Source organism: Falco punctatus, assembly GCF_963210335.1.
Source record: "Falco punctatus genome assembly, chromosome: 6".
Taxonomy (NCBI): Eukaryota; Metazoa; Chordata; class Aves; order Falconiformes; family Falconidae; genus Falco; species Falco punctatus.
In genome coordinates this window covers 28,050,036-28,068,355 of record NC_137585.1, presented here as the reverse complement: position 1 = coordinate 28,068,355, position 18,320 = coordinate 28,050,036, and the positions used below count along the sequence as shown (strand labels likewise).

The window sequence follows — 18,320 nt, the reverse complement described above, 5'->3', positions numbered from 1 at the left end:
GAAAAGGAAAACTGAGGGGACACCTGAATAACATGACATCAGTCATCTCTCAGTACTGTTGCATCTCTCCCCTGACAGTGTTCCTGGCACATGCCACTTAAGGGCAAGTTGGCCATTGCAGGTAAAGGCAGATTCTGTAGGTGGGCTGTTGAAGTAGCTGCTAATGAGACAGGTTTGTTAATGTGTCTGCTCTTGGTACTGAAGGCATGGGGTTTGCAATACATCTTGGAGGTGCTCTATTCTGGCTCTACGTTTTCTTTTTTATTCAGTTAATTTTTGCAACACCCCCCCCCTTTTTTTTTGGAGCGGGGGGGGGGGGGGCGGGCGGAGATATTAAAATCTGTTTGTAATGTCCTGTTCTCTAGATCATCTAGAAGTGTGTTGAAGACATGAGTATTCTTAAAGTTTTCTGCATTGTCAAGATTTGTAAGGGTTTCATAAGAAATGTTTGTAAGAGGGAACACATGAGGTTTTTTTTCTTCTTCCTCCTCCATCTCCTCTCCTTTATCTAGGCAAGTGTACAACAAGTCCCTAACAAATACAGAAGCTTTTTCCTAAGCATCTCCTGGTGCATATTATTTATTCTGCTTGACTTAGGATGTATGTGAGAAAGTGCATTTTCTTTGCATCCTTAAATTTCCACACCTTTTCTTTTGGAGCTGGTTTCTTACAAATAATGTGCACTCTCTCATTTATCCATAATGAAAACAATCTGAGTAGATATAAGAGTAGAAAACTTCTACAAAGGACCTCCACTGAGCTTTCCACGCCCTGTGTTCCCCAGGCTCCTTATATTGGTACCATTTCTTTCAGTAAATTATGGTGTTGAAATATATTTGTAAATGACTGTATTATGTACAGGAAGATCTGTTTATGTTGGCACTTGGACTGCCTTATTCGCTGGTACAATAGAAATTATTCAAGGCTTCATACAAACTTTCAAACAGCTCATTTAGGGTTCTCTGTGCAGGTGCATTACATTAACATACACCCATATACCTGTTATTTATATGTGCAGAAGAAAAACAATTGGAACTTGCTTAAAATAATAAAGATTCATGAAAATGCATGTACAAAACCTGTTGGTGGTAACTGAAGGAATGAAATGGGTGGCTGAAAGGGAGGTAAAGGTATTGTGAGAAGGGGAAAAAAGGAAGAAGAAAAATATTTCCTATACAGATTTTATGTTGATCACTCGTGGTTTACCTGAGTCTGGCTTAAAGTATTATCTTCTCTGCACACATCCCCCCCTTGGTTTTTGTTGTTGTTGCTAAACAGAAACTTCTTTTGTTGTAATGCAGATCTGTTTAGCTAATGAGATGATTGTGGCATAAAAATCACTTCTTAGTTTCTTTAGGATTGTACCAAACCCATGCGTAATGTAGTTCAGCAATAAATGTTTTGTACTAATGTGGTCAGTGGTTTAAAATGCAGAAACTGCTGTATTACATGTGTCATGTTTCTGTGTGGTAACTACTAATAAAGGCACATTTGTCCCCCATATTGAACCATCAGGAGGAAAAACTGTCTTTGAATAACACAGGTGTGCCTCACAGGGAGCTTGAAATCCCCCTTGACCTTGCCATGTTCCCAGCCTTGCCCACCTTGCACCTGACATTCACCAAGCTTGTCGTCTGCACCAAAAGCTCATCATTCGGTTAAAAGTAGATGTTTGCTGTTTTCTTTCTAGTAATATGCTGTAATTATGTGTACATACACAGTGGGGATATGCCACTTATCTGTGCTTGTGCGTGAGCTAATGGATTTAAAGTGTGTCTGTTTGTGTGTGTGTATGTGCTGCCAGCACACATCCCTTAAGTGGATCTTAATTTGCAGATGGGGCATCTGCCCTGCCTGATATAATAGGGGGGTGCTGCTGCTGGTGCTCAGCTGGTGGGTACTGCTGGGGGGGAAGGGAGGGAGGGAAGGGGTGGGCTGCAGTCAGAAGTGTCAATCCCTTGATGAGGGGCATCTTGCAGGGCTGATCCCTGTGCAGACCGAATGGAAGTGCGGAGCAATGGTCTCCCTGTTCAGCCTCGTGCACTTCAATGAGGCCAACCAACTTGATAGTGGGATGCTAACATCAGATTGCCAAACGCTAAGCAGTAATTTTTAGGGCTGATTTTTTACCCTACAAATATGGAATTAAGTGCTTTTAAACTGTTTTGTGTTTTCTGCTTAAAATCTGAACTATGGGCTCACAAAATCAAATTTTGTTTTTCATAAACTGATAGAACCAAAAGTTCAGTTTCCTACCGCACTGTGAAGAAATAGGCAAATCAAAAAAAGTGAATTAAAAATGTACCCCTGCCAGAGAGAAATGCTCTCTATAGATTGGTTTTTGGAGTTGTGTTTACCCCCTACATTTCTAGACCCAGTAGAATATTTACAAGACATTGTGACACTAAGATAGTGGGTGAATTTTTCTTTCCATTCAATTTTTATTATTTTGTCAATGTAAATTTCTGTGAGGAACCTCATGGCCTCTTTTAGCCAAAATAGAGATTGAAGTAGCTTTCCCAAAGTAATTCTTGAAATAAAGAGAAATTCAGATTATACCAAGGAGATGCTCAATAAGGATATTTCCACAATACAAAGCTATGGCTGGAGAAGACCGTGGAAATAAAGCTATATCTGGCAGATTTCCTGCAGTTCTTTGCAACTCTCAAAACTTGTCTGAAATGCAGTCTTGTCATTAATTTTTTTTAACCTTAGAGAAATAGTAAAAGGTAAAAAAGCCACACCCAAAACCAAGACAACCCCCCCAAATCAAACAAACCCAAGAAACCAAACCAACCAACACAACCCACAAAGCAAGCCAACAGAAACCATCAATAATGCAAATGGATTTTAATTTCTTATTAATTATTATTTAGAAATCCAGGGAATCTTGATCAGTGATGTTGGAAACAAAACAAAATAAGTTTAATGGCCATTTTTTGAGAGCTCGTGATGTTTGGCAAACACCTGTCACTAGGGGGTAGTTTATCTAGAGAAACATAATTTAATTTTGACCAAAGGGAGAAATTCTGACGAAAGCAGTGGGTGGTAGGCTTTAGGATTCTTGCTTGTACATGGCTTGGGGATATCCAAAAGCAGGGCCATAATGAATCATCTCAAAGTCCTGTGTTGCTAATAGGCAGCAGGTTGGCAGCTCGGTTGTCATGCTTTGTCTGTGGCGAGGGTGGCTTGCCTGAGCAAGAAACTATGCATTTCACTTTTAGTAATGGAAGCACTGGTTTTCTTAACTCACCGTGTCTGTTGACCATCCAGTTCCACTCAGAAATGTCGCTTTCTAAAATAGGTGGTTTCACTTTCCTTGGCTGATGTTTCTCTCTGCAAAATGAATCTGTAGCCAAGCTGGCCTCCCCACCCACACCATCAGCAGTAGCTGCTTGTCTGTTGTGGCAGAAAGTAGCTGGAGGTGTTGTCGGAGTGGGTTTTGTTACTGCATTTGAAGGAGAAAAAGCTGTGGCAGAGAAATCCTGCAAAATCCCTGATTACACAAGCCTCGTCACTGTTGATGAGCATATAAGTACCTGGGACTACAGATGGGGCTTTAGACCAAAATAGAAATTTAAAGATAGGAAACATCCTCAGTTTTGCTTCATTTATTTACAGACATGGTAATGATCATAAAACTCACATCATTTCTCAGTAAATATTAAATAGAGACAGGAAGCTAGAAGTGTCTCCCATTACTAAGACTTAATTATTTTATGAAATATGACAGCATTTACTAGTGTACTGTGAAGCATTATAAATAATAAAAGCTGAATGACATTTGTAAAACTGAAAACGCCCAACGCAAGCCCTTGATCTTTTGATTGTGTTGATTTCTTTTACTTGTTTCCTTGAATCTCAACATATCCTATTTCTATAAGAGTGAGGTTGGTCTGCATGAAAATGATGGATGAATTTTTATCTTCTACCAAATGTCAAGAAAATAATTCTAGCACTCTGGCCTAATCTCATATGATCTGCTTATAACTGTCGTAAGAGTTTCGGGTATGTACTGTACAGATTTGTTACCACCCACTCGCATAACAGTGACTCAATTTACTTTGTCACCCAAAACATCCATCACCATTTTGTTTTCTCCCAAAGCATATCACTGGACATTTTTGGTACATGAAGGAGCCTTCACACTCTTCCATTTATAAAGCTTTGAGGTGGAAGTTCTGCATTGGAGCAAAATGCAGAAAAAGGCTAGGACAGTTCAGAGAGAAGAATAATACCATAGGAAAACCAGGCTGATGTTTAAAGTTCCCTCCTGACTTCAAAATGTGGCTGCAAGTCCGGGTATCGATGTCTTTATGTCACACTGAGCAAAAGGACAGTCTTTGAATTTTGAGCATGTCTTACGTTCTGCCTTCTGTACCTGAGGTTAGCAGCACTTCACAAAAGACATGTGAATGATAACTCTGGGTAAAGCTACATGTGAGCTGCAATGGAATTACGTGCAACCTCAGGAGGAGATAAACACATCAGTCATTTGAAAGGGGGAGCCTCTATAGGCACATAATAAAGCTGTTCTGTAGCACAGGCATAGACCTGTAGACTTAGATTGCCCTGGGACTGTTGCAAGTAGAAAACATTATTGTGTATGGGGGACAAAAAAAAAAAAAAAAAAGGCAAGCTGAATCAGATGCCACATAACTTTGACAGGGTGGAAAACCACTTTTGTTCTGGCTAGTCCTTCGGAATAAACGATCAGGTAGTTGTATCTTCTTGCCCAGGTCAGTCGTGGGGCTGATGAAGCGATTTGCTTGAAGCCTCACCAGGCTTTTGATGGGTTGGGTTTTTTTTAGTGTGTGGGTTTTTGTTTTGTTTTTTTTAGGTTTTTGGGGTTTTTTTTTTGTAATTTGGCAGCTTGGCTAAGATGTTGGGAAGGTGATGTGTATGTACAACAGTCTTCTGTGCTCTTCCTGCTGCTTTATTGGTAAATCCATCAAAACCTGGGCATCAGATACCAACAGTCAGCCAAAGGATTTCCCAGATATTAAGGAAAAGAGGAAGAGGGAAAGAAGAATAGAAAATAATCAGGTATGGGTGGCTTGCAACTTTATGGAAACCTCTTCCAGTTACAGAGGTGGTGATGAGGAGCTTTGTCTTGGAAAAGAATCAATGTGGAAAGCTGAAGATCCTTTTTGAGTCTTACTCTGTGAAGTTTTGGGTTTTTTAAACTCTTTGTATGCGGGAGTGAAGCATTAACTCTACTGTACTGTTCACCTGCATGTTCCGATATTGGGGGTTTTCCCTCTCTTGTGGTTTTTTGAATGATTTGACCATTTGTCACTGTTAACAGAGAAAAGCTGTGTGGGACTGGATGTATATGAAAAAATGTGTAAGAGAACATTAAGAGAAGACCATGTGTATTTGTATACAGTCTGTAGGAGCCTCCATGTGGGTCTGTGCTGGGTATGTGATGGCTGTGTATGGGTAAGGTGATGTCACTGTGATTAACTTCAGGGGGAAGGTAGGTATATGATAGGACATGGACATGACAGACTCTGCTGTGTGTTTTGCAGGTTGCAGCTGCATAGAAGAACCATCTGTGCTTTCTACTAAGTTTCTGGACCTTGTGTGGGCTGAGGAAAGTGTGCCAGGGTGGGTTGCGTGTTCAGGAGCCTCAGCGCATGCTCTGTATGAATGCTCAGGAATATAAGATGAAGGGATGTCATTATGTTGCTAATACCAATGTGTGGTGTGTGCTTTTTCTCCCTTTATTTAACTGTCTGTTTTTTCTGAGGTATATCTATATTTTATATATAGGCATATAAACCCATTAACGTTTACTCATGGTGAAGGCATTGGGTCTGATGGAAGGTGCTGAGCTCAAGGTTGGCAGGCCCATCTAGAGCCACCAGGTCTCTCTGGTTTCACTTCTCATTTCTGTCTGTATTGCGCTTGTTTTTGTCTTTTCCGGCTTCTCTTGGTGTGGAGGTGCTAGCCTGTGGGTATAACTGCTTCCCTGGTGCCCACGTTGTGTCAGCTCCTGAATTCTCCTGTAACCCTGTCTCTCGGAGTGATGAGATTCTGGTAAAGCTGTCGCTGATACACGTGCAACCCACTTGATGCTGCCAGCAGGGAAGTCAATAGCATCACATCCAGCTCGAAAAGGCTTTTTTGCTTCTTTGGAATCTTGTCTTTTGCCTATAAATTCACTTAGGGAGGATTTCCTTGGTGAAGATTAAGGTGTGTGCAGCCCTCACACCAACATCGCCGTTTAATGTGCTGGCTGCCATGTGCCATGGGCTGGCACAGACTGTCCAGGCTGGGCCTGAATCACTCTGAGGGTAACGCTGGGCTTTGGGTGGCTGGTTAGGAAGGAAAAGTGGGGGTTTTCACCTTAATTTTCACTAGAATTTTTTTGGTTAGAGAAGATCACAGCCCCCTATCTTGGTTTGCAGAGGAGATCCACAAATGGAGTAGGAGACCATGCAGAGCCAAGGAAGAGACTGGTTGGTTGTTAAGACCAAAAATTTGGTGTGCTGGTCAGAGCCTTACCTTAAAGTCTAATACTTGCCCAATCCTCTTAGCTTTTCACACCTGTAAGGCTGTAATCCGTAAGTGATGATACCTACCTACTGCAGCTGGTGTAGGACCTGATTCTTTGTAAACCCGCTTTGAGAAACAGAAACAAAAGAAGATGAAGCAACTTATTTAAGGTGGCAGATGGAGTCTGTGTGACAAAGTGGGGACAGAGCCTCAACCCTAGCTTTAGCTGCAGGGCCTCTGGTCCAGGCTAGCAGGAGAGGAGAATGGAAAAGAATCGAAACTGCAACTCGCAGAGAAAACCTGAAAGCTGAGGGGGGGAGGCAGAAACAGCTGTGCATGAATATTACAATTTGATCTTGTTTAGAGTACAATATATGCAGGTTTTGCCTCTGAATTATTTGTGCATTGAGCAAATGGGAGGGTTCATTTTTAAAGAGCTTTGCTAGTCTGAGGCTGCCACAGGGCACTACTAAGTGGTTCTTCTGAATGTCTTTGCACCTCCAACTAACTTACTGAAATGGCTCACCATAAAGGTGGGGAAGGGAAAGATTTATTAGCTGGTTCTGAGGAATGAATGGGCACTAACCTCTGCACTCTTGAGAAAGTAATCTGGTGCAGGACAGAGCTTGTCTGTACTCTGGGATTGAGCCTGGTATTTCCCCAATACTTTCTATGCAGCATTGAGAAACCTTGGTGGTTTGCAATGCTTATGCTAGAAAAAGGCTTAGTAATGATGTCCTGAACCTTTCAGTCCTGCATTTCCCTTCAAATGCAGCTCTGAATGGCACTGCCAGAATCCCCTTCCATTTCAAACAGCTGTTAAAGCTTAGTTAACTTCAAAATTTACAGTTCATGATGGAAAACTGCTGTTTTATCATCCAGTCCATCCACCCTTTTTTAAGGGGTTACGGCTTCAAATTCTGCCTAGAAAGTTTTCCAGCTCACTGGCCCTGCAGACTGCCTAACGCTAATCCCCATTGTCATAGACAAATGGCCGTGTAGTCAGAGAGAACGGAGGTGTCTAATCGTACTTAGGTTTGAGGCATACTAAGTTAATGCATCGTTGCTCCTCCTGTGTACCTTTGTGGCTAAACAATGAGTTAAGAGAACGTATAGGATGCTATTCTCTAAGGCTGCCAATAAGATCTATATGCCATCAGCAGTGAGTTTAGTTATTGGCATTGGGGAGCGGTGCTGTTGCCTGTCCTATAGCCTCAGCTTGGCTATAGATGCATTTAAGAGATAAATAATATCAATGGCTTTGGCTGGCTGTATCTAAGAGCTCTTGGTGGAGATACGTGGGCTCTTTTTGAATATCCAGAGACTTGGAGGAAGGCCTTTCATGGTGAAAGGTGTAGGTGCGGATGGTGGGAATGTGGTTGGCGAATAACTTGTCTTGCTTTATATTATCCTCTTCAGATGGACTCAAAATTACCTGCTTCTCCCTCACTGTTACTAAGGCATGTGTGTTTAATATGTACATCTAAAGCGTGTCCGATTAGGGCTACATGATACATGAGTGTTTGAGGGCATGACCTGACACTTCACAGGAGGAGAAAAAGAAATGTTGATATTTAATATAGACATAATTATAAGGTGCACAATGCTTATATAGTACATTCTTCAATATTTGTATTTTCATGAACTTCAAGATACTTTGACAATTGTAAAATTTGTTTCAGTACTTCTCATTTTTCAAAGGTTCCAGAGTTTGGCTTTTCACAAAAACAAACAGCAAAGCCCCTAATAGCTAGATTATATTTCTTCTAAATTTTATGACTTAATAGGAAACTTGACCCACAGGGGAACATTTTCCAAGTGGGGCAGGGATTAACTTCAAGTGCACAGATTCATCAAAGGTGGTGAGTTGAACATCCTAGAATCCCTCTGTGCTTGGAAACTGTTCCCCGATGCTGTGTAATATGCAGGAGAGGGGACTGCCTGTGATGCTCTGAGAAGTGCCATGGGGTTTCTGGGCACCACAGGAGAGGGTGAGGAAGCAAAATGGCTTTGAAGCCTGTTAGCATCAAAAGATTATGAGAAAATACCTTCCTGTCATCACTTTATTTCATTAGGTTGCTAATGAGTTTCCTCTAGAGATAGTATCGGGGTAGTTCTTATGCTTTTATCCAATTAGTGAATGATCCCAGGAGTGTATCCTTTTGTTGTGAAAACACACTGAGTTTCATTCCAACTTGAGCACTGCATCCTGTAGGTTCTCTGAAGGCGATGAAATGCCATGTGTAGGCACATCTTAGGCCAGGTCATTGGTTATTAATTGCTGATGTTAGCCTGATTTATGGTTTCAAACTGATGCCCTAGAGGGCAATGGACTCTCCTGTAAAAGTGAGTGAAATGCCAAAGATGTAAATAAAGTTTCATTATGAATTTTCAGATTTGTTGTAAGTTGAGACACTGAGAGAATGTACATGTTTAAAACCTGTGTAGGTAGGAAACAAAATAAAGGTGCCTTTGATGCTGTTGCCTTCAGGGATATCCAGTACCAGTGTCTTGCCAGCTGCTTGACTCATAGGATCCTTTCCTGCTGGGACTATAGTTACCTCCAGGTTTTAGCCTGATTTCAGATGACATTGAAGAAGGAATTAGCAGCAATACTGATGCAGCTGTCATGTTTGGTTGTGGGTGGCCTTCTATTAGTGAGAAGAATTGAAGCTATTCTTTATTTTTCATTTTAGTCTCTGCAGGTAGCCAGCAGTTGCAACTGTCACTTCTCTTGCAGGACGGTATATTTTGGCTTTGGAGCAGGTAGTTTTTGTTTTGTCCCTGGCCAGTTTTTACTGTGATAGAGTTTCTGGATTTCTTTATTTTTGATCTGCACTCTCTCACTTTTCGTTCTGTAATTTGCCTTTGTCACCCGACCTCCCTGCCAAGACACTGGTGCTCTGTGTGGATTTACATACCTGGGGCTGTGCAGTGCATGGTACAATGAACGAAGAACACACAAGTACTTAAATGCTGGGCTTCACATTCTACAAGGTTAGATTTAAGTTACTAAGCTTGTTCCAACAGTCTTGGGTTTTTTCTGCCTCCAAGGCTAGCGTGAGCTTTATAGTCCAGCGCTGCATCTCCGATTCTTTACTATTAAGATGTACACAATAAACTGCTTCAAATTCCCCTTTAGATTTGCAGTACTGGAAGTTTTCGAGCCCTGTGGTGGTAGACTGTTGCAGAGGCTGCAAAGTGGTTATGTACATCTTTTATACAATTGGAGGTAAAGATGGAGACTGTTTCTGGACTTCTCCCTTTCAATGTAATGCAAACCTATGGCAAAAAGGAGGAGGCGCCAGTTGTCTTCTCCAGCTTCTCAGTTACATTTTTTCCAGCTTTTTCAGGTATTGAATGAATGCTGAAAGATGCTCAACAAGCCCTGTTGGTGTATGACAAAGTGCTGGAGTAGACTGACAGTGGCTTGGATACAGGGTAGTGTTGTGATGCTTGTGTGGACTCTCTTTTGGTATCGTGAATCTTGATTCAGCCTGGGCAGCAAACAGCAAAACAATGTTTTTCATTTCCTTGAGTCTGATGTGGGCCATATCATCATTTGATAAATGTTCTACGATCCAGAGCGAACAGCAGAATTACGGAGTACTGGGTTATTTGGTCTCTGTCTTGTCAGCTCTTTGTTTCTCGTCTTTCAGCAGATAGTGGGAGGGATGACTAATGTTGGCTGTGATGCTGGGGCAGTTGCGAGCTGGACTGAGAGCAATACAGCAGTTAAAAGGCCCCCTCACAAATTTTATGTGCGGTGTTTAGAAACTGCTAACCTGACTGTCTTCAGACAAGTGACCCAGGGGTGGCAGTTCTTTCCCAAAACATTCCTCTTTATCCATCAAACCTTCATCTTTTTGAGAGGGAGAAAAAACCATAACCTTTAGCAGGGGTGGCTGTTGAGCATGGCCTGGAGCCAAGCTTGTTGAGCTTTGGTGCTCTCTACAGGGAGGGCTGGCTGGAGCACAGCTCTTCTGCTTTCCAGAGAGGATACTGCATATCTTTCCCTCTGGGAATAGCCTGGGCTCTCCCAGACCACAGCAAGTTTATGTCCAGATCCACCTTGTGGATGTGATGGCCATCAACAACGTAAGCCAAGCATAATGTATGTTCACTCAAGCCTGTGGGTGGTCTCATGCCAAGAGCGCTCAGAGAAATGCTCTCCAGGGCAGGATGGACCCAGAGAGCTTGTGTGTGAGCTCTCCCATTAATGAATGTGTTTCAGGAAAACATCATATGTGATGATCTTTTTTTTGTGTGTGTGTGTAGTGAATTTTGCTCCTTTTTATTTTTATTTTATGAAAGACTCAAAGCCAAGCTATCTCTGGCTGTAACTGGAAGAGATCTTCGGTATGACACAGAAATATTTTGTATTTCCTCATATGGAGTCACCTATTCGAGATCAAGTAAAGCATTCTTCCCAATTTTCACCTTGCATCTTGTGAAAATGTGAGAGACCAGGTAACAGGGAATTTAAAAGAAAAGCCTCCTTTAATCACTTGCGTGGGCAATATGGTTTTTCCTTCCTAATCCCTGGATTGCATAGTACAGTCTTCTCTCTTCACCCCACCTCCTTGGTGCTGAAAGGAAAGCAACCAAATGTAACCCAGCCATCTGACTGGACTGTGAAAATAACCTCAACCTGTCCGTACAACAGCTGCTTACATTTCCAGTTTCCTTTTTTTGGAAGAGAGACTTTGAGTTTGGTGTTTGTTAGTACCCAGTCTTGTACAAAATTCCAGTAAAACAGACATGCAAAGTGCATCCAGAAGAAGAGTAAAGCCACAGCTGCTGAACCCTGGTGTGGGGGCTCATCTCTTTTCATAGCTCCTGCTGTCTCTCTGAGGCAACAGCAGGTACGATGGCTGATTTTGGGAGGGAGATGGAAGGAGGAGGGGAGCTGAACTGTGGCTGTGAAAGTGCTGGGTTCATTCCTCCTCAGTTCCTGATCACTGAGGGCTGTTGCTTGCTCAGGGAGAGTTGCAGTGGCAGCTTTCATCACACGCTGGTTGTGCCTCTTTCCTGACTTAGTGGAAAAAGAAGGTAATTAACTTTTTTTTCAGTCTTTGGTCGTTATCCTGAGATTACTTGTGTCTTTTGCATCCTGAAAGTTGGAGATCATTCTCTTTCACATGTGAACTGCCAAGATACCAGATGGCCTCACCTTTCTACCATCAGTGACCTTATTTTACTATATTTTCAGCTGTGCATCTTCTGAAATGAATGCTGCAGCTGACTGTCTCCTGGAGGATGTGGGCCTGCAGTGGGGTCTGGGAGCTCCAGTGTCAGTCAGCTTCTCTCATCTGCTTGTGTTTGGAGCTGTAGGTCATAAGAAGAAGTTCTGATCATTTCAGCTCCAGTCAGACTTTTGGACCGTTTGGCTGACTGAAGATGGGCATTTCCAGTGGGTCACTGGCAATTACAAGTTGAGATGAGCACAGGGAGTGTGGAAGCCGTGCGTGGGGTGCACTGGGTTATGCTTTGTAACAGTAATTTTGCCAAGCTTGAAATAAGCCATTAGGAATGGGAACCAGAGAGAAAGAAAGGGAGGAGGAAACAAGCTGGGATGGAAAGATTGTAGCTCTTTCCCCAATTCGATCCAGGGGCTGAAAAAGAAAGATGTGAATTCCCCTCCTGCAGGAGAAGCAGCCTGCTGTCTCAAAAGGCCGTTTCCTGGCAAGTCGGCTCTCCTGCCTGCTCCCCCTGGGGAACGCGGAGCTCTCCCAGCCTTGCTGCGGCCCAGCCGCACCGGCTTGGTGTCCCCTGCTCCCTGTGTGGTCACCCCCTTCCCCAGCTGCCTCTGCCCGAACATCCAGCAGGAGAGACTTTGATTTTCAGTTGCTCTGCAAACAGTGTCACAATTTGTCAGGTACAGAGCGCCGTGTTTGCTTGGTGGAAACGTTGGCCCTATTGTGAATCAATCCGAACAGCTTCTTGCGGCAAGGCTGTTAAGACAATGAGGCAAATTTACTACACAGGCAGACAAAGCAGCTTCTACGGCGCATGAAAACACAAGTAATAGGAGGATAAAGGCAAATCAGCGAGAATTCTTAGCGCTAGGCGGTGGCAGGCACAATAGTGTGTGGCAGGGCCTGGCAGGTGGGCATGGAGGGCGCGCGCCTGGCGAGGCCGCCCTGCGGGCACGCGCGGGCCGGCACGCGAGGAAGGCTGTGAAGTCCTTCGGTGAAGGGTCTGCTCAAATGTAGCAGCGATGGGAAAACATGGGACCGTTCCTTAAAGTAAATGACCTTTTGCTCATTCTAAATGAAGAGAAAATTGGGCATGAAGCAGTACTTGTGAAAGGTACCACAAAATATGTGTTTGCTTGTAATTCCAGTCTTCTATAAGTGGAGAAGGGTGGATGAAAAATTTTCAGTGGAAAGTTTGTTTTTTGTTTGTTTTGTTGTTTATTTTAGAATTTTGACATATTTTCTGACTAAAATCTTCTGGGGAAGACGTTGATTTTGTTTTCAAAAGATAGACGAGTTACACATTTGTGTATTCACCTTAACTGGAGTATAAAATAGGTGATATTATTCCTCAGAATTTCTTCAGGCCAAGTTCTCTTTTTCACTCTGATTCAGAAGAGAAAATGTACTTTGTTTTGACTTGAAATATGAAAATTTCCCAAAGAATGGAAATGCTGAGTTCTGGCAAGCCAAAATTGTTATTTGGTAGCATCTGTGAAACTATCTTGGTCATGATTAATTTTCTGTGACAGAAATGTGTTGAAATAACCACATTTAGTGTTAATCAGCCCTATGATACTTAAGTCTCTTCTGAAGGACCAGAGACTGACTGATCGTGGATGGTGATTTGTCCTCTGCTAGCAGGAGTTGCTTGATATAATGATTAAAGTATATTATCAGGGTAATACTGGGTAGTGGATGTTCTCCCCGTTTATCTATAAAAGTGTGGATGGTCATTCTCCAGGGATGTCTGGAAGCAGAATGTACTTTAGATATATGGTTAATGGTGGTGGGTCTTTTTCCTTGCCTTCTTTTTCTGAGAATATTCTGTGCTTGGGATTCTGCCTCTGCAGCTGTTGGCAGCATGCACTTGGTTAATCAGAACCCAAGCGGTCGCATATTGGACACCAATGCTTGTCTTACACAGGGAATGGAAGTGTTCTCTGATGTCAGGGCTGAAAAGGTTTCTGACCTCAGGAAGTGCTGATCTGCTCTTTAGCCTGCTCCTTTCCAAGCATGGAGCACTCAAATCAGTATTTAGCCCCCCTCAGGGAGGAGTACCAAAGTGGTGGATCTTGGCTGGACGGTGGTGTCTCCCACTGTGCTCTGCTGGGTTTGCAGCATAGTGTGCTTGGGTCAACAGGGCGAGAGTTTTGTAGAAGTCAAATTTCTGCAAGATTTGCCTCTCGGGACTGAGGACCTCCCACCCCCCCAATGTGGGCAGTAGAGAGAGTCAGCAAATTTTTAATGGCTACATATGAGGGGTTGATGACCATCTTCTGTTCAAGGCTGAAGGGTGTTGGTAACTACAGCCCCCAAAGGGATATAAATTACAGGTATAACAGAAAGACAGTGTTTGCTATAATAAATTATGTCTGGGCAGTGGATTGCTGACTTCTCAGTCAAAGAACAGTGTCTGCTTTGTGCTGTTTTTGTTGTTCCCGACATCTGACTCTCATGGGATTTAAGAACTTTCTTGGGAGGAGACCATGTGAGTGCAGTTCTTGCCATTAAGACTAATGCACTTCCTTCTAATGGCTCTGCTGTGATCAATCAGTCCCTGCATGCACGCCTTGATGGTGGGTGCCACTTCTTACTGGCTGTGGAAAAGTCGCAAGTACTGATATGTGTGAAGACATCAATATGAGGAGAGGAGGGGTTATTCTTGAAGGATCATTTCGGGCTGGGGAGGCTACCTTCCCTTGATGTCTTCAACAGCCATTAGCAAGTGAGAGGATCTTCTCCAGAGGACCATTTTGCCGGCAAATGGTCCTCTGGAAGAGACAGTCTCTATTGACTGCAGGCAGTCTGTGGAAAGTAGTCTTACAAAGCTAAAATTATGTTTTATGTGAACTTCTCCTACAAGAGGATGAATAGATGTATGTGCTTGTTAATGTTTGACAAATGTTTCCAAAAAAAAAAAAAAAAAAAAGCAAAACATGGGAACTTCTTCTGTAAAAAGCATGCTTGTTTTCTGGGGTGGGGGGCTTGTGGTGTTTTGGGTTTTTTTTTTCAGGAGGAAGCTTTTAGGTTTCTTTAGGTTGTGGGGTTTTTTTGTTTGTTTGGGTTTTTTGGACAAGAGAGAGATCTGGTTTGAAGCGGAGGCGGCGACTTCTTTTAGTGGATACTGGCAAGTATGTCAGTTTTAAAAAGGGCTGCAGTAACTCTACAGCCAAACAGAGATGTTGCCACTTTCCTTGCTGTGAACTGCACCTTTAAAAGGAAACTCTGTAGGCAGCTGCAAGGCAGTTGTTTTGCAATTCAGTCCCAGTGCAGGACACAAAAGTGTATCTCTTGCCCTCTCCATCATTTTTTTTTTTTATATGGAATCTGGGCACATTTGTCATGTTTTCCATGTACTATAATAAATTACCTGGAAAGTGAAATGCATAGATTGCCCATGACTACACTGGTCTCTGAGGATTGATCCCTAATGGTTCAAAGCCAGACCTGGCTGGTGAAAGGAGCATGTATTAGAGGTGGGGTGGCAGGTGCTTCTGTGCAGGTCCTGCTGTTACTCCATGAGCCAGCCCTCTCTTTTTTTTTTTTTTTTTTTTTTTTTTTTTTAGCTTTGCTCTTAGCTGCACTCTTGCTGCTACCCTAACTCACTCACTTCATCAGAATGGCACAAGTCAAGCCTGTGGTGGGAGGAGTGGGGGCAAATAATCTTCACCTTGGGTATGTGATCCCTCCAACTGTTGATGATGTGCTGAATGGTACCTGGGTGGCTGATATTTGACCTCTTTGATCTTTTTCCTCTTTTTCTTTCTTTGATTTGTTGGGAGCTTGAAAAAGTACAGGTGAGATAAAAAAAAGAAGACTAGAGAAGGGTGATGTTGATCACTCTAGGCATTCAAACATATTTGATTATTCTGCAGGAAGAGAGATGACAGACTGTGGTTATTTAGTTTGAGTAGAAGAAAATATGATGAAATAAGTGAGCTCAGGGGCTTTTCCTTTATTTGCCATATATGATTGCTTTGTGTGTATTTCATAGGGACTTCACTGCTGCAGCAAATCATTGAAGAGAAATATTTAGTAGGATCCAAAGAAGGATTAGGCTTTTATAGGACAATGAATCACATTCGTAGCAAGTCTGACTACTGAGTATCCACAGTGTCACCAGAATTGCCAATGCTTTCTTGCTTAAGGGGACAGGAGAATGACCTGTAGGGGCTGGAAAGGGAATCTCTCCGAGCAATACAACTTCCCATCCTTCACTGTGTGCATGCTGCTGCTTGTGTTTCAGGCTGCCTTCCCTTAAAATACCAGGTATTGGTGCGATATTGAAAAGAGAGTTCTCGAACTCACGGGCCAGTGATTTGATCACGCGTGACAGCCGCTAGGGACCTAAACAAATAACAAAGAAGCTAATTCTGTTCCCCTATCTAAAATTCTAATCTTGTTTGTGACATCATAATTGGTTGCCATAGGGACAATTATGGTGTCATAAAAAGAGGATTAATGATGAGTTTAAGTGAGGAATAAGCAGCTGGAACAGATGAACTTTTTAATAACTCTTGCCTCCTCTGAAAGCTACTGTTTTTGTGCATAAAAATATAGCTCTGAATAAAGGATGATGGGCTGGAAGGAAGTCAGTAAATACACACTGAAGGAACAGTTGTGCATCCAAAAGGATATTGCTGTAAGCTTCTGGGGTCTGTCAGGATGCTGTGGTGTAAAGGAAATCTCATTTATGTAGAGATGCTAGAACAAGCAACAGATGTCCTGTCCCACGTGGACTTTTCCAGGTGTGAAGCCACACTTTCTTTCCTTTCATGAATCCTTTTAGTTGTATTTTTAAGCATGGAAAGCTATGTGCTATTTGGTTATCATTCCACTGTAGCTGGTCAAAATAAATAAATAGGGGAAACGTGATAGTAGTGATATATAACATAAATGAATTTTGGAGCAACTTAACTTGATTCTTATGTGAGAGTGCTTCTCATTTTCATGGCTTATCTTTTTGGAACTGGTTGTGTCAGGAGAATCAGGATTCCTGCAGCTAGGTTGTTTCAGGATAGCTCATCTCTAATGCTTTAGCTTTTGTTTGTGCTATGAAGGCTGGGAGGGCTACTTAACAGGGAGCAAACTAAATCAGGCAAACAGGGTTCTTGTGCCCAAGCTGGTGGGATCTGTACTACTGTATTAAATGGTCACTTCATACAGTTTTTCCATGCTGCTGAGTGAATGCAGTTTGTAAAGCGAAGTTCTGAAAAATGCTGAATGCTTTCTGCAGCATTATCTGTGGTGGCTGCTTTGCCCTCTCAGGTGCTCTTGCATGTTCCCTCAGAGCCAGGCAGGCTCTGCTCAGCTTGATTGTTCTTGCTGCTGTTTACTGCTCTGACCTGAACCACTCTGGCAGAAATGTATTAGCAGAAGGGCCATCCACAAGAATTATTAATATATAACAGGGGACAGAAAGTAGTGTGAATAGCTGTGGGTAGTGCTGGGCACACTGGCAAGAACTGCCTAAGGGCTCTGGTGTGGGTGTCAGTGCTTTCATCTCTTGCTTTTCTGATGTTTGCTTAACTCTTTGTCTCTCTCCTCCTCGCTCTTCTTGCTGCCTGTTTTATGAGCTGGAGAGCAATGTGTTTCTGGCCATGTGGGAGTGGAAACACAGGGCTCCTGATGTTTTTTGGGCATCCAGCTGTATTGCTTATAGCCACATTGTTGATCCTGGCTGTGACTTTTGAAGGAGAGTGAGAATAGCACTATCTGGTTATTGCTGCTGAGTGTTTGAGCATAGCTGCTCTTGCACCCACTGTCACAGTGCATGGGAATCCTTACCAGAGTGTGCTGGCTTGCAGCCCAGTGACCTGTATGCCAGCTATCCTTGTGATGCTGTGTTGGGGTCACCCTCTGCCTTGGGGTGCTGGCAGCAGCTGAGGTTGGGTCTCTGCGGCCCTGCCCTACTCTTGGCCCCTGTGCTGAGCACAAGCCTCTCTGAAGTGTTTTCTGGGAAGAATGTCAAATTCTGGGGACTCATAAAGTTGCTTTCAAAGCCCTATACAGAAATACGTTAATCCCTGCAACATCACTCTGATGGCAGAGGGTGAGCTGTTCTCTTACCGCAGGAGATGAAATTCAGGAAAAAAGGCTAAGCTATGAATTTTACAAAAGTTTTCTAGAGGTGTAAATAGCCCTTTTGAGGTAACTGCCTGGTGACACTGAGCTTGGGGCACCTGAGAGACTTTCTCTGACTTGTAGCCAGGCTGAGGATCTTTTCAGCATTATTGAGGATTTCAGCAGATGTAGTACAGGGAGGTTTGGATGCTCTTTCACTGACTGCTGCCTTCCTAGTACAGTTTTTCAGCTGTCTTTTCTCACCCAAAACCTTTGACCTTCATTCCTTCTGGCTGAAGCAGCCCAATATACAGCTTCTTGCCTCAGTCTGCCCTTGTGTGCCCCCAGGGAAAGGATCTGCTTGCCAGGGGTCCTACCCTGCTGCTCTGCAGTGCTTTGGGAAGAGCAGCTTATAAATGCCATGAGCAGTGCTCTGGCTAGTCCTATCCTCTCTAAGGCAGGTATTTTACAAAGTGGGAACACTGCTGCTCTGATCTCTGCAGGCAGGTTGAGGAGCTCTGTGTTCCCAAGTCCCCGAGTAGTAAGTGGAGGGCA

The 18,320-nt window shown here is 43.1% G+C and overlaps 1 protein-coding gene across 8 annotated transcripts in view; it reads left to right on the top strand.

The window, feature by feature from the left end:
* DGKI (diacylglycerol kinase iota) overlaps positions 1-18,320 on the top strand; it is a 252,712-nt gene that overhangs the window by 14,908 nt on the left and 219,484 nt on the right. The gene's annotated exons all lie outside the window — the stretch shown is intronic.